Source organism: Aegilops tauschii, chromosome 7 (assembly GCF_002575655.3).
Source record: "Aegilops tauschii subsp. strangulata cultivar AL8/78 chromosome 7, Aet v6.0, whole genome shotgun sequence".
NCBI classification, from domain to species: Eukaryota; Viridiplantae; Streptophyta; class Magnoliopsida; order Poales; family Poaceae; genus Aegilops; species Aegilops tauschii.
Genome location: NC_053041.3, coordinates 43,572,555 through 43,596,421, shown reverse-complemented (window position 1 = coordinate 43,596,421; position 23,867 = coordinate 43,572,555). Strand labels below are relative to the sequence as shown.

General features: G+C 42.0%; 1 long non-coding RNA gene across 7 annotated transcripts; it reads left to right on the top strand.

Moving 5' to 3' along the window:
* The first annotated feature begins 8,255 nt into the window (after nucleotides 1–8,255).
* Nucleotides 8,256–12,663, top strand: LOC109770595 (uncharacterized). 7 transcript variants are annotated; one of them, XR_012188995.1, is made up of 6 exons: nucleotides 8,256–8,605; nucleotides 9,815–10,352; nucleotides 10,451–10,576; nucleotides 10,843–11,285; nucleotides 11,920–11,977; nucleotides 12,359–12,663. It is a non-coding gene; the product is annotated as an uncharacterized lncRNA (long non-coding RNA). The 7 variants fall into 7 exon arrangements; XR_012188996.1 differs by having other exon boundaries at nucleotides 8,258–8,605; nucleotides 9,785–9,938; nucleotides 10,262–10,352; nucleotides 10,451–11,285; XR_012188994.1 differs by having other exon boundaries at nucleotides 8,259–8,605; nucleotides 9,815–9,938; nucleotides 10,262–10,352; nucleotides 10,451–11,285.
* Nucleotides 12,664–23,867: the final 11,204 nt, after the last annotated feature.

Here is a 23,867-nt window from a genome sequence, read left to right as displayed (position 1 = left end):
AAGATGATCCAAGTAATAAGCTTCAGGAGTGTGATAGATTTTGAGTGGTTCTTCAACCATTGGTTCAGTAGGTACAACTAATTTTTTTGGTATTTTGCGTTTCCTACCCATAACTAAAGATAGAAAACAACTAAGAACAAAAAAAAAATACTTAGTGATAAAGCAAACAAGCACACACGAGAATATTCACCCCACGCTATTGCTCCCCGGCAACGGCGCCAGAAAAAGGTCTTGATAACCCACAAGTATAAGGGATCAATTTTAGCCTCTTTCGATAAGTAAGAGTGTCGAACCCAACGAGGAGCTAAAGGTAGAACAAATATTCCCTCAAGTTCTATCGACCGCCGATACAACTCTACGCATGCTTGACGTTCGCTTTACCTAGAACAAGTATGAAACTAGAAGTACTTTGTAGGTGTTTTTGCATAGGTTTGCAAGATAATAAAGAGCGTGTAAATAAAAGCTAGGGGCTGTTTAGATAAAGACACAACTAAATTAGTTTTAGTAGAGAGCTTTTTGTCACGAGAAAGTTATTTGTCCCTAGGCAATCGATAACTAGACCGGTAATCATTATTGCAATTTTATTTGAGGGAGAGGCATAAGCTAACATACTTTCTCTACTTGGATCATATGCACTTATGATTGGAACTCTAGCAAGCATCCGCAACTACTAAATATCATTAAGGTAAAACCCAACCATAGCATTAAAGTATCAAGTCCCATTTATCCCATTCGCAAACAACCTACTTACTCGGGTCTGTGCTTCTGTCACTCACGCCACCCACCATAAGCAAATCATAAACATATTGCAAACCCTACAGCGGGGATCCCTCACGCTTGCGCGACACAGAGAGCACCATAGGACAACACCAATAATAAAACATGCAACTCAAACCAATCTTGATCATCAAATAGCCATTAGGACAAAACAGATCTACTCAAACATCATAGGATAGCCATACATCATTGGGAAATAATATATAGCGTTGAGCACCATGTTTAAGTAGAGATTGCAGTGGGTAAGAGAGAGGTTACACCGCTGCATAGAGGGGGGAAGAGTTGGTGATGATGGCGGTGAAGTTGTTGGTGAAGATTGCGGTGATGATGATGACCCCCGGCAGCGTTCCGGCGCCACCGGAAGCAAGGGGGAGAGGGCCCCCCTTCTTCTTCTTCTTCCTTGACCTCCTCCCTAGATGGGAGAAGGGTTTCCCCTCTGGTCTTTGGCCTCCATGGCTTGGGAGGGGCGAGAGCCCCTCCGAGATTGGATCTGTCTCTCTGTCTCTCTCTGTTTCTGCGCTCCCAGATTCTGGCCCTTCACCGTTTCTTTTATATCTGTAGATCCGTAACTCCGATTGGGGTGAATCTTTCGCCCAGATCTTTCTCATAAAATTAGCTTTCTTGCGGCAAAAGAAGCGCGTCAACCGCCTTACGGGGTGCCCACGAGGGTCCAGGGCATGCCTGCCCCCCTGGGGCGCGCCCCCCTACCTCGTGGCCCTCTCGGGGACCGTCTCGCGTTGATTTTACTTCCCAAAAATCATAAATATTGCAAAATAATTCTCCGTCCGTTTTTATCTCGTTTGTACTCCGTTTGATATTGGGTTTCTGCGAAACATAAAACATGCAACAAACAGGAAGTGGCACTGGGCACTGGATCAATATGTTAGTCCCAAAAATAATATAAAAAGTTGCCAAAAATATATGAAAGTTGAATAATATTGGCATGGAACAATAAAAAATTATAGATACGACGGAGACGTATCAGCATCCCCAAGCTTAATTCCTGCTCTTCCTCGCGTAGGTAAATGATAAAAAAAGATAATTTTTGATGTGGAATGCTACCTAGCATAATCTTGATCATGTGATCTAATCATGGCATGAATATTAAGACACGAGTGATTCAAAGCAATAGTCTATCGGACATAAAAACAATAATACTTCAAGCATACTAATAAAGCAATCATGTCTTTTCAAAATAACATGGCCAAAGAAAGTTATCCCTACAAAATCATATAGTCTGGCTATGCTCCATCTTCACCACACAAAATATTTCAATCATGCACAACCCCGAAATTAGCCAAGCAATTGTTTCATACTTTAGTGTTCTCAAACCTTTTCAACTTTACATGAGCGTGAGCCATGGACATAGCACTATAGGTGGAATAGAATATGATGGTGGTGGAGAAGACAAAAAGGAGAAGATAGTCTCACATCAACTAGGCGTATCAACGGGCTATGGAGATGCCCATCAATAGATATCAATGTGAGTGAGTAGGGATTGCCATGCAACGGATGCACTAAGAGCTATAAGTGTAAGAAATCTCAAACTGAAAACTAAGTGGGTGTGCATCCAACTTGCTTGCTCATGAAGACCTCGGGCATTTGAGGAAGCCCATCATTGGAATATACAAGCCAAGTTCTACAATGAAAATTCCCACTAGCATATGAAAGTGATAACTCAAGAGACTCTCTATATGAAGAACATGGTGCTACTTTGAAGCACAAGTGTGGTAAAAGGATAGTAACATTGCCCCTTCTCTCTTTTTCTCTCATTTTTTTATTTTTATTTTTTCTCCCTTTTTTTTGGTGGGCTTCTTTGGCCTCTTTTTTTTATTTGGGCTTCTTTGGCCTCTTTTATTTTGATAACCTCACATGGGACAATGTTCTAATAATGATGATCATCACACTTTTATTTACTTACAACTCAATATTACAACTCGATACTAGAACAAAGATATGACTCTATATGAATGCCTCCGGCGGTGTACCGGGATGTCCAATGATCTAGCATAGCAACGAAATCAAAAAACGGACAAGCCATGAAAACATCATGCTAGCTGTCTTACGATCATGCAAAGCAATATGACAATGAATGCTCAAGTCATGTATATGATGATGATGGAAGTTGCATGGCAATATATCTCGGAATGGCTATGGAAATGCCATAATAGGTAGGTATGGTGGCTGTTTTGAGGAAGGTATATCGTGGGTGTAATGCACCGGCGAAAGTTGCGCGGTACTAGAGAGGCTAGCAATGGTGGAAGGGTGAGAGTGCGTATAATCCATGGACTCAACATTAGTCATAAAGAACTCACATACTTATTGCAAAAATTTAAAAGCTATCGAAAACAAGTATTAGACGCATGCTCCTAGGGGAAGGGTTGGTAGGAGTTAACCATCGCGCGATCCCTACCTCAACACAAAGGATGGCAATCAAAAAATAAATCATGCTCCGACTTCATCACATAACGGTTCACCATACATGCATGCTTCAGGAATCACAAACCTCAACACAAGTATTTCTACTAATCCACAACTACCCACTAGCACACTTTAATATTACCACCTTTATATCACAAAACTATTGCAAGGAATCAAACATATCATATTCAGTGATCTACAAGTTTTATGTAGGATTTTATGACTAACCATGTGAATGACCAATTCCTGTCATCTCTCTAAATAGATATAAGTGAAGCAAGAGAGTTTAATTCTTTCTACAAAAGATATGCCCACGCTCTAACAAATATAAGTGAAGCAAAAGAGCATTCTATAAATGGCGGTTTTCTATGTGAAGAGAAACAGGCAATCCAAACTTTAAATGATATAAGTGAAGCATATGAAGCATTCTATAAAGCCATACTCAAAAGATATAAGTGAAGTGCAATGAGAATTCTATAAATCAACCAAGGATTATCTCATACCAGCATGGTGCATAAAAGAAAAGTGAAAACTAAATGCAAAAGACGCTCCAAGATTTGCACATATCGCATGAATGAAACGAATCCGAAAACATACCGATACTTGTTGAAGAAAGAGGGGATGCCTTCCGGGGCATCCCCAAGCTTAGACGCTTGAGTCTCCTTGAATATTTACTTGGGGTGCCTTGGGCATCCCCAAGCTTGAGCTCTTGCCTCTCCTCCTTTTCCTCATATCGAGACCTTCTCGATCATCGAACACTTCATCCACACAAAACTTCAACAGAAAACTTGGTAAGATCCGTTAGTATAATAAAGCAAATCACTACTCTAAGTACTGTTGAAAACCAATTCATATTTTGTTTTTGCATTATGTCTACTGTAATATAACTTTTCCATGGCTTAATCCACTGATATAAATTGATAGTTTCATCAAAACAAGCAAACTATGCATCAAAAAACAGAATCTGTCTAAAACAGAACAATCTGTAACAATCTGAACATTCACTATACTTCTGATACTTGAAAAATTCTGCCAAAATTAGGAAAAATAAAAAATTTGTATAGAAAGACAGTGCAAAAATAATCAGAACCATTTGACGTCCCAGTATAAAATGTAAAATCACGCACTACAGCCAAAGTTTCTGTCCTGCACCGCACAAACCAACAAGTATTGTAAACATCCTAAAGGCAAACCTTGGCACATTATTTTTATTTCCAAACTTTATAAAAGCACACAACAGAAATAAATGACTCTCTAATACTTCTGGGTTGTCTCCCTGGCAGCGCTTTCTTTAAAGCCATTAAGCTAGGCATAAGGTGCTCAAGTAATGGATCCACCCGGATCCCAAGGTATATCAACGCCAATTTGAATTAGCAATGGTTTGGCATTTAGTAGTGAGCACAAAGCAACATATATCATGCAACAGCGAAGTCTAACTCTCTTCCTATGCATCGGCATGTCATAAAAGAACAATTCATGCACACAAAGTAAAGGCCAATGCATAGTATAAACAGTTTCTTGCAATTCTATCGTGTTGGAAACATAAAGAGGTGGAGATGTAGTTCCTCTCTCATAATAATTGCAAGTAGGAGCAGCAAGCACATGCATATTATATCTATCAAAATCATCATGTGTGGTAGTAAAACACAACCCATCAATATTATCCTTAATAAGGGCAAACTTCTCCGATATAGTGTAGTAGGGAGAATTCAAAAAGATAGTAGGATTATCATGCGTGGGTGCAATAGCAACAATTTCATGTTTAACATAAGGAACTATAGCAAGTTCATCTCCATAAGCATAATTCATATTGGCATCTTGGCCACAAGCATAGCAAGCATCATCAAAAAGGGGTATTTCAAGAGAATCAACGGGATCATAACAATCATCATAGCAGTCATCCTTCGGTAAGCACGAAGGGAAATTAAACAATGTATGAGTTGAAGAGTTACTCTCATTAGAAGGTGGGCACGGGTAGCTAATCCGCTCTTCCTCCTTTTGTTATTCGCTCTCCTCATCATCTTTTTCATCCAATGAGCTCACAATTTCATCAATTTCTTCTTCCATAGACTCCTGCAAAATATTAGTCTCTTCTTGGACAGCGGAGTAGTCCTCAATATATAGTTCAACATAGGCATTAGAAGCATAATTATCATAGCAATATTTAAGTATGGCAAAATTTTCAGATTTGTAAAGAGTAGCACCATACTTTTCAATCAAAGAAGCAATTTCATAAGCACCCTTAAAAGCAACAAATTCTTCAATTTGTTGAATATCATAGTAATTATAAACACCCTTGGCATACGAAGATACGATTCCATTATCACTAAACTCACATTGGTTGGGAAGGTGTTTCTTAGGGTTTTTAGAACAACAAGTAAAATCATATATATAACATAAATTCCAAGCATAGCATTGCAAATGATGAATTTGACCCAGCAAAAGTTTCCCTTTTTCAGATATACGGTGTCGCACATAACATGCATGCTCATCTAAAGTTTTGCCCTCAACTAAGCTAGTTGGGGTTTCAGCACGAGCACATAGGGATCGAAGATGATCCAAGTAATAAGCTTCAGGAGTGTGATAGATTTTGAGTGGTTCTTCAACCATTGGTTCAGTAGGTACAACTAATTTTTTTGGTATTTTGCGTTTCCTACCCATAACTAAAGATAGAAAACAACTAAGAACAAAAAAAAATACTTAGTGATAAAGCAAACAAGCACACACGAGAATATTCACCCCACGCTATTGCTCCCCGGCAACGGCGCCAGAAAAAGGTCTTGATAACCCACAAGTATAAGGGATCAATTTTAGCCTCTTTCGATAAGTAAGAGTGTCGAACCCAACGAGGAGCTAAAGGTAGAACAAATATTCCCTCAAGTTCTATCGACCGCCGATACAACTCTACGCATGCTTGACGTTCGCTTTACCTAGAACAAGTATGAAACTAGAAGTACTTTGTAGGTGTTTTTGCATAGGTTTGCAAGATAATAAAGAGTGTGTAAATAAAAGCTAGGGGCTGTTTAGATAAAGACACAACTAAATTAGTTTTAGTAGAGAGCTTTTTGTCACGAGAAAGTTATTTGTCCCTAGGCAATCGATAACTAGACCGGTAATCATTATTGCAATTTTATTTGAGGGAGAGGCATAAGCTAACATACTTTCTCTACTTGGATCATATGCACTTATGATTGGAACTCTAGCAAGCATCCGCAACTACTAAATATCATTAAGGTAAAACCCAACCATAGCATTAAAGTATCAAGTCTCATTTATCCCATTCGCAAACAACCTACTTACTCGGGTCTGTGCTTCTGTCACTCACGCCACCCACCATAAGCAAATCATAAACATATTGCAAACCCTACAGCGGGGATCCCTCACGCTTGCGCGACACAGAGAGCACCATAGGACAACACCAATAATAAAACATGCAACTCAAACCAATCTTGATCATCAAATAGCCATTAGGACAAAACAGATCTACTCAAACATCATAGGATAGCCATACATCATTGGGAAATAATATATAGCGTTGAGCACCATGTTTAAGTAGAGATTACAGCGGGTAAGAGAGAGGTTACACCGCTGCATAGAGGGGGGAAGAGTTGGTGATGATGGCGGTGAAGTTGTTGGTGAAGATTGCGGTGATGATGATGGCCCCCGGCAGCGTTCCGGCGCCACCGGAAGCAAGGGGGAGAGGACCCCCCTTCTTCTTCTTCTTCCTTGACCTCCTCCCTAGATGGGAGAAGGGTTTCCCCTCTGGTCCTTGGCCTCCATGGCTTGGGAGGGGCAAGAGCCCCTCCGAGATTGGATCTGTCTCTCTCTGTTTCTGCGCTCCCAGGTTCTGGCCGTTCACCGTTTCTTTTATATCCGGAGATCCGTAACTCCGATTGGGGAGAATCTTTCTCATAAAATTAGCTTTCTTGCGGAAAAAGAAGAGCGTCAACCGCCTTACGGGGTGCCCACGAGGGTCTAGGGCGCGCCCCCCTGCCTCGTTGCCCCCTCGGGGACCGTCTAGCGTTGATTTTACTTCCCAAAAATTATAAATATTCCAAAATAATTCTCCGTCCGTTTTTATCCTGTTTGGACTCCGTTTGATATTGGGTTTCTGCGAAACATAAAACATGCAACAAACAGGAACTGGCACTGGGCACTGGATCAATATGTTAGTCCCAAAAATAATATAAAAAGTTGCCAAAATATATGAAAGTTGAATAATATTGGCATGGAACAATCAAAAATTATAGATACGACGGAGTCGTATCAGTGGTCCTTAGTTTAATCCGAGTTACAGTACCGGTAGTGAAAATAGACCGCCAATGTAGACGTCCAATTCAAGTTACTATATCTTTTACGCCCACTTGGAGCATTGATTGCTTCGCATCACGTGTAAGAGCTCGTACTCTAGTAGTACATTATCGTTGGCCCATTATTGCTATATTTTGATCCTGGTGATGCTCTGTACTTGTTTCTACTTGCAATCAGCATACAATTTTGCTCAAATAGTCAAATGTTTCCTTGATTCTGTAGGATTAGTGCGTCCTGTTGCTTGTTGCTAGCTGTAGAATCTGACTTTTGGTTGTTGTTTTGGTGATGTAGGCCAAGGGAAATGATTACCGTTCCAGGGTCTCTGGTCTGGGAGCTCGTGAAGAAGAACAACTGCTTCTTGATAAAATAGTTCGGCAACAGCAACGCCAAGCTGCGGTTCAGCAACGAGCCGAACAACCTCTACAATGTCCACTCCTACAAGTTCTCCAGTCCGTAGCTCTTTGCAGTGTTTTAACCCTTTTGTTTGCAAGTGTCTCTACAAGGAGCTAACTTGCTGTGGGGCTGATGTGGTTTCAGGCTTGGCAAACAGCAAGACCGTGGCGGTCCAGCCATCAGCAGGAGAGGACAAGGCTGTTGTCCGGGAGCAACTAGAGTAGAATCTGGACTTGTGGTAGAAGAATAGAAAAATTGATTCTGGGCCATCAGATCGAATATGAATGATACAGATTGTAGTGGGGGAATCCGTGCAAACAATTTAACATTCGAGTCCCTCTCTCCTGGTCAATTTGCTCCCGGTGCCCTTCTTCTTCGAGCCCTCCGTAGCGGCAGTGCAGCCCCCAAATTTCCCCAATCTAATGGCGTAAGAAATCCCTCCTGGACCAACCCCTCTCGCCCATCTCTGTCTCTCTCGCTTGGCGACGGTGGCGGCGTTCAGATCCGGTGCCAAGCTTGTACCAAAGGTGTCGTTCCATCTTCGCTCTGACGGCTCCTGACCGTCTCGTCGCCGGCGGCCCAGTTCCAGTACGAGGATCCATGTACTTCCAAGCTCCGCCAGAATCTGTGCCCCCAATAGCTTAGTTATGGCTGTCCCATGTTGGGCTCATCTGCTCCTTCCCCTCTCACGCTGAACATCAAGGTATGCTCCTGTGGCCAGTCAAGTTCAGTTTATTTTGATTTCTATCTAGCGAATATGAGGCAGATCTCTGAACGCCTCACGTTGTTGCACTTGATGCTATTTTCCTATGTTTGTGTGCTTGCCTACATTGGTAAACATGTACAGAATAGACTATAAGGTTGCAAGTTGTCACGTTTGTTTAGATCCAGTGTGTGTTAATTGTTTTGCATTTTTAGATTCGAAATTGTTCTCCAATTAATGAATGGTGCATGTTCTGATTGAGTTATTCTCGCATCATATCCATATTACACTTCCTTTTTTGGAAAGTGCTGAAACTGTTTAGTCATTGACGTATAAAGAAGTGATTCTTGGGCATAGATGTGTTGCCTTGGTTCTTAGTATTACACGATTACCTTGTTCTAGCAATTGACAACGCGTTAAAATACCTTTGTCTGAACTTTTGATGTCAATATGAGCTTGAGATTGATGATTTATTTTAAATTTTATCTGCTCGGAAAGACAAAAAGAAACTTTTAACTGCCGTATAGTTGGTTGGTTACCCGTTCATGTACAACCATATTCACGAGCAGCACCTCCAAAGACTTATTCAGGACGTACAAATCCAACAAAAAAGACTCACTAGTAGAAGCATGAGTATTTCTATTGGAAGGACATATGCCAAATCTGTCAGGATTCTCTGGAAAGCATGCTTCTGTTTCTGAGTCAATTAAGAGTTTCTTAATAAGCCCATAGCAGCTCATGTATCAATTGCTAAGAGACGTGTCCCTTGCAACAGAATATGTGCAGCACAAAGAAGATGAAATACATTTTAACATTTTAAATATAGTTTAATGCAAGGAATGAAAAGAGGCAACAACTAATTAGACTATTTTGGTTCCTTACCAAATTACTATTGGTAATCATATCACTCAAATAATAATATTGTCAGAAATTATCACCATAGAAAATATATATATTCTGTGATGCCATGAAGCATCGTTAGTGTCAGAAACAGAACACAAAATCTGGTAAAGAAATGGCCAAATGTAATAGTTGTTTTGAATATTTGTGCAAACAATTATAATACACGATTTTCTTATGCAAATGGATGAATCAAATTGAAATGGTTATACCTCGTACTCTCTTTAACCTTCTCTACTAATTTGGTACTAGCATTTTCTTTCTCGATTAATGAACCAGAAGGCTCTAACAGTAGAGGTCCTAACTCAGAAGGACTCTATGGAAGGATCGTTTTTTCCTGGAACAAAAACAGGACATGGCTGGATGAATAACTCGCCAAAGCTGAAGAAATTCTACAACAGCAAAGCCAACCATTATGGTCTAAATTGTCACGGTATGTAACAGAATATATAGAACATGAATAATTAATGGCCATATCATTCCTGCTGAGTCTCAGGTTCAAGTGTTCGCTCAAAAGCCAATTGCAGACTCATTTGTTATCTAGAAATATATGTTAAACAAACATACCCCCTGTTTTTTCGCATCATCTGCACTCTTTTGCACTTCCATTATCTTCGGTCTTTGCAATGACAGATTGTTTACCTTGATAATTATGATACATAAATTCTTTTCTATGCCTAAAGAACATTAGAACTGTTGCCATAAGTTGTTGTGCCCTTGTTCTGGTCCATGTGGACTTTGCAATTCTCATCCCAGGATCTGGTAATGGAGGGGATCAATAGTGCAAAATCGCCTTTAGGAGAGCCCTTGGTTCCAATGGTCTTAAACTGTGTACCAACACTATCAGGTGAGAACAACCATCTTGGAAAGGCAAGAATATCTTGATGTGCCTAATATTCTGTTATCCTTGTTTTGATGTTATTTTGCTAAAAAAATGGTTTGCAGACGTTGAATCTACCAATAGTGTTCAAAATCAAGATTTCAGTGATGCTATTTGGAGAGATTAATTCCAAAATGCTTCTCATTGATGATTTCAGTACACCAAAAAAGAAACAATCAATATCTCAAGAGGTAACCACGTTGTGGAAACAGATTGCATGCTTGATGAAACTGCCTGTTCGAAAAGCTCAATGCCATGGTTTGGTTAGACTACGGTATCCTGTATGAAATTGAGGAGCTAGGCCAAGCCTTTTGTAATTTTACTACGTCTTTTATTTGTAGAGGCTAGTTTTTGTGCATACTTGTGTGCTAAGCTACCGCTGGTAATGCTTTTCTGAATTAACTTGCTATTTGTATCCAAACTAACTAAATTTGAGCACCTTTGATTGTGAAAAAAGGGTATGGTTCAGGAAGATGAACCTAAGTTTGAGGGTGTTGGTAATTTGGCAAGCGTCAATTCTGCTGAGTTAAGAGGAGGCACAAATGTGTGAAGTTCCAAATTGGTTGCATTACAAGGATACAACGATTCAATATGAGAAACTTTGATGTGGTTACTGCAAAAGCTCCTGTTTTATATCTAACTGTACTAGGGGGGTTTTCATGAAATGTACAATAAGTGGCCTGGGATCCCTCAAACAGAATCTGTACCAACCATGTTTGATCCAACGGCCTAGTATCAATTTTTCTATTCTTCTACCACAAGCCCAGATTCTACTCTAGTTGCTCCCCTGTTGTCCTGTCCACGACCAAGACCAAGAAGCAGAACACCCCTGCCAAGCTCCAGCACAAGACTCTGATGCGCAAGGAGTTCCGCAAGATGGCCAAGTCTGTCAAGGATCAGGTATTAACTCCAGAGTTTTGTACTTGAATTGCCCTTATGCTTGGTTTCTAAGCTACAACTGTAAGTCACGGCTTGTCTCTGCTTCCTCCTTGAGTTCAGAGTTGTGGCATGGCATGCTTGATTTTGTGGTGGACTTGTGGCACTAATGATGCACCGTTGTTGCACTGCCTTGTCTTGACTGAATGCATCTTGTCAGGTCATCCTAAGTTCAAGGATGTATTCTCTGGTTAGGAAATGATAGACGCATATGCAGTTATTATGCTTTCCAGTTTGTTGAGGAGCTATTTGTTTCAACCATGGAAATATATTTATAGTGTAATCAATCTCTTGTCATGCCATCTTCTGAAGTGACCAGTAAATGTGTAGCTCATCTCTATATCAGTTGTCCAGTACTCACATGTGTATGTTTAATACATCTTGGAGACCATTCTCTAATTGTAGTTCAACAATGTTTTCCCGCAATCATTACAACTTGTTGTTTTGAGAAGTCACTTTGTTCTGCAAGTTGGACATAACTTCAGAAAAGTCTGATGCTTGCTGGGGCTGTTCCCTTAATTATGCAAAGTTTGAAAAGTTTGAGACTGGTATTCTAGTGCTAAGTTTTGAACACTAACTTTAATTTATGTTCCTGCAGGAAATGGACTGATTCCTTTGAAATTCCTATGTTTTAAATAGTCCCTTACTCCACTCAGGTAACTCTATAATCTGTCCCGCTTCTAGGTTTCCAGCACTCGAATCTTTCGTTAGGAGAGTTTGAAGTTGTTGGTGTATTCTCAACCATTGAGCGATTTTAGTCATCCTCTTCACTGGAGTAACAATGGTCAGAACAACTCTTGTCTAGTCTCCAGGATAATAAATCATGTTCTTCCATGTTTCCAAAAATACTTGTACTCCATGTTTCCAGAAAACAGCAGCAACACACATGTCCAAAAATACTGGAATAAATTAGCTATGGTTTGAATAGCCTTTATATTAGGATCTGGTTGAGTCTCTATGATGTTCTCTCTTAGTGTCATGTCATGTCATGAGTTATGAGTCGTGAATATATAACTGAGTTGTATAATATTTTCCAGGTGAGGACTTTGACCACAGAAGTACAACCAGGACAACCGTGCTGTTGGTGGTAGCTCCCAAGGTCCAAGGACGACTATATACTTTGACAGCAAAGAGCCAAGCAAGGGTGTGAACCATAGTTTCGGTTCATATTTGTCACCATGTTTTGGATTGCACGTACACTTCTTGGATATAAACTGTAATTAGGCTTGTTCAAGCTATGTTACTGCGGATGTGCAGTCTTGTATGTTTTTGTGAATGTTGATCATATGAGTTCTGGATTTGATCATTTAATAAGAGAATTACTAATTGTTTGATTTTTAAATGTGTATAAATTGGAATCTGTGAATTAAAAAGACCAAATATTCTACTGGACCAAACAATATTTGGGCTCTAAGAAGGCTATGGCCCAAACAAATCGCATCGTGCATTTCTAAGAAGGCAGAACAAAAAGGATAAATGAAATGGACATAAAAATGTTGGGCTTGGCCCATGAAGCTGATCAAAAATTGATAGAAAAAATATATAAAAATGCCGAATTGTTGGGCTAGGCCCATGTAGAAAACCGAATTGGACCGGGCTGATTCTTGTGCCACATCAGCTTGCCACGTTGGATGCCTACGTGGCCTGGGGAGGTTGCTAGTGACCAAAAATTTGGCCGTGGAACCAACGACCTTTTACATATCACAAAGAAGGTCACTAATTTCAGTTTACGACCGCCAGCTTTTGACCATCTGTTTTTGGTCGCAAAAAGGTCGCAAATGAAAAACAATGACCTTTCAGTGACCAATAGTGATGGTCGCAAGCTGACATATTTCTTGTAGTGGTTGCTGCATTGGAGCTTCGCCGTAGTCGCCGGGGTTGCATTGGAGCTTCGTCGGAGTCGCCGATTGCTGCATTGGAGCTTCGCCGTAGTCGCCGGGGTTGCATTGGAGCTTCGTCGGAGTTGCCGGTTGCTGCATTAGAGCTTTGCCGGAATCGCGGTTGCTGCATTGGAGCTCTGTCAGTGCTGGATACGGTGGCTGGCAACATCGACGACTGCTCCATATGGTGGCCAGTGAGGAGCAGAGCTAGTGCTGCGATGGAGAATCATGGGGGTCGGCTGTGCTGCCATGGAGCATCGTCAGTGCCGCCAGTGTGGTTCTCCGAGTTGTGATGCAGCATAGCCAGGGGCTGTCGAGGTGCTACAGAGAGACAAGGTCGGGGGGTCCTCATGGTTGTCTGCCAAGAGGAGAGGAAGACGGGTTGCAGAGCGTATGACTCAAACGGCCCTGTTCGCCAGATCGGACGACTCCCGAAGCGGATGATTTTCTGCAAACATCATCCGGATGATTTGTAGCAGTGGCCATTTAAAAAATTGAAAGAATTTTATGCAAGCCAGACGACTTTCACTTAAAACTGGATAAGGTTCTGACATATTACAACTAAACTAGATAAATTAAACTAAAATTTTAAAAACCTAGAAAAAACTAAGAGAGGTACCCAAGGCCAAGACTTGGGTTCGCGCGGGCCCGAGGACTTAGCACTATAGTCTTGTACTCTTGTCATAGTTTTTCCTAGGTCCGAGCTGAGCAACTCCCTCCTGTCTGCTCCAACGATCTTGGCTTTATTTCTGCCCTGATTGGCTGCACCCCCTTTTCTCCTTCTTTTTATCAATAAAATGATACGCAATCTTGCATATTCATGAAAAAAATAACCTCGTACGCATGCCTAGCCTGGCCTAAAAATGCGGTCTTTCCAGCGGCGGAAGGGCTAGGGGCCGCAGCAATCCTGGTTGGCTGCCACCTACCGCTCGTCGCGCAACCGCTTGGCTTCCTCCGCCGTCGCTTGCATGTCCGCCGCCGCCTGCGTGGTCGCTTGGCTAACAGGAAGTTAAAGCCCCTGCTAGCCCATACCTCAAGTCTTCGGCTACTCAAAATTTTAAGAAGTTGCTCCTGAAACATGCCCTTTGTGCTCAAATTTGAGAAAAAAAATGTATTCTCTCTGAGCTCTCCCTCCTCCCACCGCTCTCTCCTCTTCAACCAATTCCTCCGAGCACCACCTTAGCCTTGCCGCCGCATGTTACAGCGACGTCCACCCATCGCGCCAACCTTCGCCTGAGGCGCTGGATGCTTTGCCTCTCTCGTTTCATATCCATGGTCTGTGTGGCGTCACAGAAGATGGATTTTTTTTGGAAAAGGAGGCAAAACCCCGGCCTCTGCATCAATCGATGCATGCAGCCATCTTATTAAAGATAAAGTAACATAGACTTAGGGTCACTAGGGGCCCATAATCATAGTGCAAAATGAAATAAATCGTAAAAAAAGATGTCACATCCGGCGATACAGATCAGGCTATGATGCCTATACACCTAGCCTATTATCAGCACGCCATCCAAATCGGCTGAAGATAGCCCGCGCTACCGTCTTCCATCGGTTGCACCCAATAACCAAAAGCTCCCTGAATTCCACATGAGTGAGTAATGACCACATACGTATCCACGTTGTAGCTCTGTAGATAACCTGCAAAAAATTCGTGAAGTTTGTCTCATTAAAAATCAAATCATTTCTAGTATTCCATATCGCCCATAGTAGTGCACATATCCCTATCCGAATATGTTTCGTCGTATGTAAGTCTACTCCACTGAGCCACGTCCCAAATAACGTGTTTATACTTGTTGGAGGATGGACGTTAAAATCTATATGAATTGAGCGACATAATAATTTTGCAAGTGGACACTCGAGAAAGAGGTGTTTAATCATTTCATTGAGCGACATAATAATTTTAAGCAAGTTATCTTTGGTCAAAATGACTTTGTAAACGAACCACATGAAAATCTTAATTCGGAGCGGAACTTCAATCTTCCATATGTGTAAAGACCAAGACAGTGGCCTTGAATCAATTAAGTCCAGATACATAGATTTCACTGCAAAGATCTCGTTCGCAAATAACTTCCAGTGAATTGTATCCTCATGGTCTGATAGTTGTGAAGGAAATATGCCCTAGAGGCAATAATAAAGTTGTTATTTATATTTCCTTATATCATGATAAATATTTATTATTCATGCTAGAATTGTATTAACCGGAAACTTAGTACATGTGTGAATACATAGACAAACAGAGTGTCACTAGTATGCCTCTACTAGACTAGCTCGTTAATCAAAGATGGTTAAGTTTCCTAGCCATAGACATGAGTTGTCATTTGATGAACGGGATCACATCATTAGAGAATGATGTGTTGACTTGACCCATTCCGTTAGCTTAGCACTTGATCGTTTAGTATGTTGCTATTGCTTTCTTCACGACTTATACATGTTCCTATGACTATGAGATTATGCAACTCCCGAATACCGGAGGAACACTTTGTGTGCTACCAAATGTCGCAACGTAACTGGGTGATTATAAAGGTGCTCTACAGGTGTCTCCGATGGTGTTTGTTGAGTTGGCATAGATCGAGATTAGGATTTGTCACTCCAATTGTCGGAGAGGTATCTCTGGGCCCTCTCGGTAATGCACATCACTATAAGCCTTGCAAGCAATGTGACTAATGAGTTAGTTGCGGGATGATGCATTACAGAACGAGTAAAGAGACTTGCCGGTAACGAGATTGAACTAGTTATTGAGATACCGACGATCGAATCTCGGGCAAGTAACATACCGATGACAAAGGGAACAACGTATGTTGTTATGCGGTTTGACCGATAAAGATCTTCGTAGAATATGTAGGAGCCAATATGAGCATCCAGGTTCCGCTATTGGTTATTGACTGGAGACGTATCTCGGTCGTGTCTACATAGTTCTCGAACCCGTAGGGTTCGCACGCTTAACGTTCGGTGACGATCGGTATTATGAGTTTATGCGTTTTGATGTACCGAAGGTAGTTCAGAGTCCCGGATATGATCACGGACATGACGAGGAGTCTCGAAATGGTCGATACATAAAGATCGATATATTGGATGACGATGTTTGGACATCGGAATGGTTCCGGGTAAGTTCGGGCATTTACCGGGGTACCGGGAGGTTACCGGAACCCCCCCAGGGGGTCAATGAGCCTTATTGGGCCTTAGTGGAAAGGAGGAGGAGGCGGCCAAGGTGGGGGCGCCCCCCCAAGCCCAATCCGAATTGGGAGGGGGGCCGGCCCGCCTTTCCTTCTCTCCTTCTCCCCCTTCCTTCCCTCTCCTACTCCAACTAGGGAAGGGGGAATCCTAATCCCACCGGGAGTAGGACTCCCCACTTGGGCGCACCTAGGAGGCCGGCCCTCTCCCCCTCCTCCACTCCTTTATATACGGGGGAGGGGGCACCCCATAGACACACAAGTTGATCATTGATCTCTTAGCCGTGTGCGGTGCCCCCCTCCACCATAATCCACCTCGGTCATATCGTTGTAGTGCTTAGGCGAAGCCCTGCCCCGGTAGCTTCATCATCACCGTCATCACGCCGTCGTGTTGACGAAGCTCTCCCTCGACACTCTGCTGGATCGTGAGTTCGTGGGACGTCACCGAGCCGAACGTGTGCAGATCGCGGAGGTGCCGTATCTTCGGTGCTAGGATCGGTCGATCGTGAAGACGTATGACTACATCAACCGCGTTGTCATAACGCTTCCGCTTACGGTCTATGAGGGTACGTAGACAACACTCTCCCCTCTCATTGCTATGCATCACCATGATCTTGCGTGTGCGTAGGAAATTTTTGAAATTACCGCGTTTCCCAACAGTGGCATCCGAGCCAGGTTTATGCGTAGATGTTATATGCACGAGTAGAACACAAGTGAGTTGTGGGCGATAATAGTCATACTGCTTACCAGCATGTCACACTTCGATTCGGCGGTATTGTTGGATGAAGCGGCCCGGACCGATAGGTCCGTATTCTTACGCGAGACTGGTCCTACCGACGTGCTTCGCACACAGGTGGCTGGCGGGTGTTAGTTTCTCCAACTTTAGGTGAATCGAGTGTGGCTACGCCCGGTCCTTGTTGAAGGTTAAAATAGCACATACTTGACGAAAAATCGTTGTGGTTTTGATGAGTAGGTAAGAACGGTTCTTGCTCAGCCCGTAGCAGCCACGTAAAACTTGCAACAACAAAGTAGAGGACGTCTAACTTGTTTTTGTAGGGCATGTTGTGATGTGATATGGTCAAGACATGATGCTAAATTTTATTGTATGAGATGATCATGTTTTGTAATGGAGTTATCGGCAACTGGTAGGAGCCATATGGTTGTCGCTTTATTGTATGCAATGCAATCGCCCTGTAATTGTTTTTTACTTTATCACTAAGTGGTAGTGATAGTCGTAGAAACAATAGTTGGCGAGACGACAACGATGCTACGATGGAGATCAAGGTGTCGCGCCGGTGACGATGGTGATCATGACGGTGCTTTGGAGATGGAGATCAAAGGCACAAGATGATGATGGCCATATCATATCACTTATATTGATTGCATGTGATGTTTATCTTTTATGCATCTTATTTTGCTTTGATTAACGGTAGCATTATAAGATGATCCCTCACTAAATTTCAAGGTACAAGTGTTCTCCCTGAGTATGCACCGTTGCAAAAGTTCGTCGTGCCGAGGCACCACGTGATGATCGGGTGTGATAAGCTCTACGTTCACATACAACGGGTGCAAGCCAGTTTTGCACACGCATAATACTCGGGTTAAACTTGACGAGCCTAGCATATGCAGATATGGCTTCGGAACACTAAGACCAAAAGGTCGAGCGTGAATCATATAGTAGATATGATCAACATAGTGATGTTCACCATTGAAAACTACTCCATCTCACGTGATGATCGGACATGGTTTAGTTGATTTGGATCACGTGATCACTTAGATGATTAGAGGGATGTCTATCTAAGTGGGAGTTCTTAAGTAATATGATTAATTGAACTTTAATTTATCATGAACTTAGTACCTGATAGTATTTTGCATGTCTATATGTTGTTGTAGATAGATGGCCCGTGCTGTTGTTCCGTTGAATTTTAATGCGTTCATTGAGAAAGCTAAGTTGAAAGATGATGTTAGCAATTACACGGACTGGGTCCGTAACCTGAGGATTATCCTCATTGCTGCACAGAAGAATTACGTCCTCGAAGCACTGCTAGATGCAAGACCCGCTGCAGGAGCAACGCCGGACGTTGTGAATGTCTGGCAGAGCAAAGCTGATGACTACTCGATAGTTCAGTGTGCCATGCTTTACGGATTAGAACCGGGACTTCAATGATGATTTGAACATCATGGAGCATATGAGATGTTCCAGGAGTTGAAGTTAATATTTCAAGCAAATGCCCGGATTGAGAGATATGAAGTCTCCAATAAGTTCTATAGGTGCAAGATGGAGGAGAATAGTTCTGTCAGTGAACATATACTCAAAATGTCTGGTTATAATAATCACTTGATTCAACTGGGAGTTAATCTTCCTAATGATAGTGTCATTGACAGAATTCTTCAATCACTGCCACCAAGCTACAAGAGCTTCGTGATGAACTATAATATGCAAGGGATGAACAAGATAATTCCCAAGCTCTTCGCGATGCTAAAGGCTGCAGAGGTAGAAATCAAGAAGGAGCATCAAGTGTTGATGGTCAACAAGACCACCAGTTTCAAGGAAAAGGGTAAAGGGAAGAAGGGGAACTTCAAGAAGAACGGCAAGCAAGTTGCTGCTCAAGTGAAGAAACCCAAGTCTGGACCTAAGCCTGAGACTGAGTGCTTCTACTGCAAAGGGACTGGTCACTGGAAGCGGAACTGCCCCAAGTATTTGGCGGATAAGAAGGATGGCAAGGCGAACAAAGGTATATGTGATATACATGTTATTGATGTGTACCTTCCTAATGCTCACAGTAGCACCTGGGTATTTGATACTGGTTCTGTTGCTAATATTTACAACTCGAAACAGGGACTACGGATTAAGTGAAGATTGGCTAAGGACGAGGTGACGATGCGCGTGGGAAATGGTTCCAAAGTTGATGTGATCGCCGTCGGCACGCTACCTCTACATCTACCTTCAGGATTAGTTTTAGACCTGAATAATTGTTATTTGGTGCCAGCGTTGAGCATGAACATTATATCTGGATCTTGTTTGATGTGAGACGGTTATTCATTTAAATCTGGGAATAATGGTTGTTCTATTTATATGAGTAATATCTTTTATGGTCATGCACCCTTGAAGAGTGGTCTATTTTTGTTGAATCTCGATAGTAGTGATACACATATTCATAATATTGAAGCCAAAAGATGCAGAGTTGATAATGATAATGCAACTTATTTGTGGCACTGCCGTTTGGGTCATATTGGTGTAAAGCGCATGAAGAAACTCCATTCTGATGGACTTTTGGAATCACTTGATTATGAATCACTTGGTACTTGCGAACCATGCCTCATGGGCAAGATGACTAAAACTCCGTTCTCCAGAATAATGGAGCGAGCAACAGATTTGTTGGAGATCATACATACCGATGTATGTGGTCCAATGAATATTGAGGCTCGCGGCGGGTATCGTTATTTTCTCACCTTCACAGATGATTTGAGCAGATATGGGTATATCTACTTAATGAAACATAAGTCTGAAACATTTGAAAAGTTCAAAGAATTTCAGAGTGAAGTGGAAAATCATCGTAACAAGAAAATAAAATTTCTACGATCTGATCGTGGAGGAGAATATTTGATTTACGAGTTTGGTGTTCATTCGAAACAATGCGGAATAGTTTCGCAACTCACGCCACCCGAAACACCACAGCGTAACGGTGTGTCCGAACGTTGTAACCGCACTTTATTAGATATGGTGCGATCTATGATGTCTCTTACTGATTTACCGCTATCGTTTTGGGGTTATGCTTTAGAGACGACTGCATTCACATTAAATAGGGCATCATCTAAATCTGTTGAGACGACGCCTTATGAACTGTGGTTTGGCAAGAAACCAAAGTTGTCGTTTCTTAAAGTTTGGGGCTGTGATGCTTATGTGAAAAAGCTTCAACCTGATAAGCTCGAACCCAAATCGGAGAAATGTGTCTTCATAGGATACCCAAAGGAGACTGTTGGGTACACCTTCTATCACAGATCCGAAGGCAAGACATTCATTGCTAAGAATGGATCCTTTCTAGAGAAGGAGTTTCTCTCGAAAGAAGTGAGTGGGAGGAAAGTAGAAATTGATGAGGTAACTGTACCTGCTCCCTTATTGGAAAGTAGTTCATCACAGAAATCAGTTCCTGTGATCCCTACACCAATTAGTGAGGAAGCTAATGATGATGATCATGTAACTTCAGATCAAGTGACTACCGAACCTCGTAGGTCCACCCGAGTAAGATCCGCACCAGAGTGGTACGGTAATCCTGTTCTGGAGGTCATGTTACTTGACCATGACGAATCTACGAACTATGAGGAAGCGATGATGAGCCCAGATTCCGCGAAATGGCTTGAGGCCATGAAATCTGAGATGGGATCCATGTATGAGAACAAAGTGTGGACTTTGGTTGACTTGCCCGATGATCGGCAAGTCATCGGGAATAAATGGATCTTCAAGAAGAAGACTGACGCTGACGGTAATGTTACTGTCTACAAAGCTCGACTTGTTGCGAAAGGTTTTCCACAAGTTCAAGGAGTTGACTACGATGAGACTTTCTCACCCGTAGCGATGCTTAAGTCCGTCCGAATCATGTTAGCAATTGCTGCATTTTATGATTATGAAATTTGGCAAATGGATGTAAAGACGGCATTCCTGAATGGATTTCTGGAAGAAGAGTTGTATATGATGCAACCTGAAGGTTTTATCGATCCAAAGGGTGCTAACAAAGTGTGGAAGCTCTAGCGATCCATTTATGGACTAGTGTAAGCCTCTCGGAGTTGGAATAAACGTTTTGATAGTGTGATCAAAGCATATGGTTTTATACAGACTTTTGGAGAAGCCTGTATTTACAAGATAGTGAGTGGGAGCTCTGTAGAATTTCTAATATTATATGTGGATGACATATTGTTAATTGGAAATGATATAGAATTTCTGGATAGCATAAAAGGATGCTTGAACAAGAGTTTTTCAATGAAAGACCTCGGTGAAGCTGCTTATATATTTGGCATCAAGATCTATAGAGATAGATCGAGACGCTTAATTGGACTTTCACAAAGCACATACCTTGATAAAGTTTTGAAGAAGTTCAAAATGGATCAACCAAAGAAAATGGTTCTTGCCTGTGTTACAAGGTGTGAAGTTGAGTCAGACTCAATGCCCGACCATTGCAAAAGATAGAGAGAAAATGAAAGGTGTTCCTATGCTTCAGCCATAGGCTCTATCATGTATGCAATGCTGTGTACCAGACCTGATCTGTGCCTTGGTATTAGTTTAGAAGGGAGGTACCAAAGTAATCCAGGAGTGGATCACTGGACAGCGGTCAAGAACATCCTGAAATACCTGAAAAGGACTAAGGATATGTTTCTCGTTTATGGAGGTGACAAAGAGCTCGTCGTAAGTGGTTACGTCGATGCAAGCTTTGACACTGATCCGGATGACTCTAAGTCACAAACCGGAAACGTATTTATATTGAACGGTGGAGCTGTCAGTTGGTGCAGTTCTAAGCAAAGCGTCGTGGCGGGATCTACGTGTGAAGCGGAGTACATAGCTGCTTCTGAAGCAGCAAATGAAGGAGTTCATATCCGATCTAGGTGTCATACCTAGTGCATCGGGTCCAATGAAAATCTTTTGTGACAATACTGGTGCAATTGCCTTGGCAAAGGAATCCAGATTTCACAAGAGAACCAAGCACATCAAGAGACGCTTCAATTCCATCCGCGATCAAGTCAAGGAGGGAGACATAGATTTGCAAGATACATACGGATCTGAATGTTGCAGACCCATTGACTATGCCTCTCTCACGAGCAAAACATGATCAGCACCAAGACTCCATTGGTGTTAGAATCATTACTGTGTAATCTAGATTATTGACTCTAGTGCAAGTGGGAGACTGAAGGAAATATGCCCTAGAGGCAATAATAAAGTTGTTATTTATATTTCCTTATATCATGATAAATGTTTATTATTCATGCTTGAATTGTATTAACCGGAAACTTAGTACATGTGTGAATTGATATGTCTCCAACGTATCTATAATTTTTGATTGTTCCATGCTATTATGTTATCCATCTAGGATGTTTTATATGCTATTTTATATGATTTTTTGGGACTAACCTATTAACCTAGAGCCCAGTGCCAGTTTCTGTTTTTTCCTTGTTTTTGAGTATCGTAGAAAAGGAAAACCAAACGGAGTCCAATTGACCTAAAACTTTACAGAACTTATTTTTGGACCAGAAGAAGCCCACGGAGTACCAGAGGTGGGCCAGAAGAGTCCCGAGGCCACCACGAGGGTGGGGGGCGCGCCCCCTGCCTCGTGGCCGCCTCGGGGACCCCCTGACTTGTTCCCGACTCCAATACCTCTTATATAACCCCAAACTTCCAGAAAGAAACCTAGATCGGGAGTTCCGCCGCCGCAAGCCTATGTAGCCACCGAAAACCAATCTAGACCCGTTCTGGCACCCTGCTGGAGGGGGGAATCCCTCTCCGGTGGCCATCTTCATCATCCCGGCGCTCTCCGTAACGAGGAGGGAGTAGTTCACCCTCGGGGCTGAGGGTATGTACCAGTAGCTATGTGTTTGATCTCTCTCTCTCTCTCTCTCTCTCTCTCTCTCTCTCGTGTTCTTGATTTGGCACGATCTTGATGTATCGCGAGCTTTGCTATTATAGTTGGATCTTATGATGTTTCTCCTCCTCTACTCTCTTGTAATGGATTGAGTTTTCCCTTTGAAGTTATCTTATCGGATTGAGTCTTTAAGGATTTGAGAACACTTGATGTATGTCTTACATGTGCTTATTTGTGGTGACAATGGGATATTCACGTGATCTACTTGATGTATGTTTTGGTGATCAACTTGCGGGTTCAGTGACCTTGTGAACTTATGCATAGGGGTTGGCACATGTTTTCGTCTTGACTCTCCGGTAGAAACTTTGGGGCACTCTTTGAAGTACTTTGTGTTGGTTTGAATAGATGAATCTGAGATTATGTGATGCATATCGTATAATCATACCCACGGATACTTGAGGTGACATTGGAGTATCTAGGTGACATTAGGGTTTTGGTTGATATGTGTCTTAAGGTGTTATTCTAGTACGAACTCTTGAATAGATCGATCCGAAAGAATAACTTTGAGGTGGTTTTGTACCCTACAATAATCTCTTCGTTTGTTCTCCGCTATTAGTGACTTTGGAGTGACTCTTTGTTGCATGTTCAGGGATAGTTATATGATCCAATTATGTTATTATTGTTGAGAGAACTTGCACTAGTGAAAGTATGAACCCTAGGCCTTGTTTCCTAGCATTGCAATACCGTTTACGCTCACTTTTATCATTAGTTACCTTGCTGTTTTCAAATTTTAAGATTACAAAAACCTATATCTACCATCCATATTGCACTTGTATCACCATCTCTTCGCCGAACTATTACACCTATACAATTTACCATTGTATTGGGTGTGCTGGGGACTGATAATCCCCAAGTGCGGGGAATCAT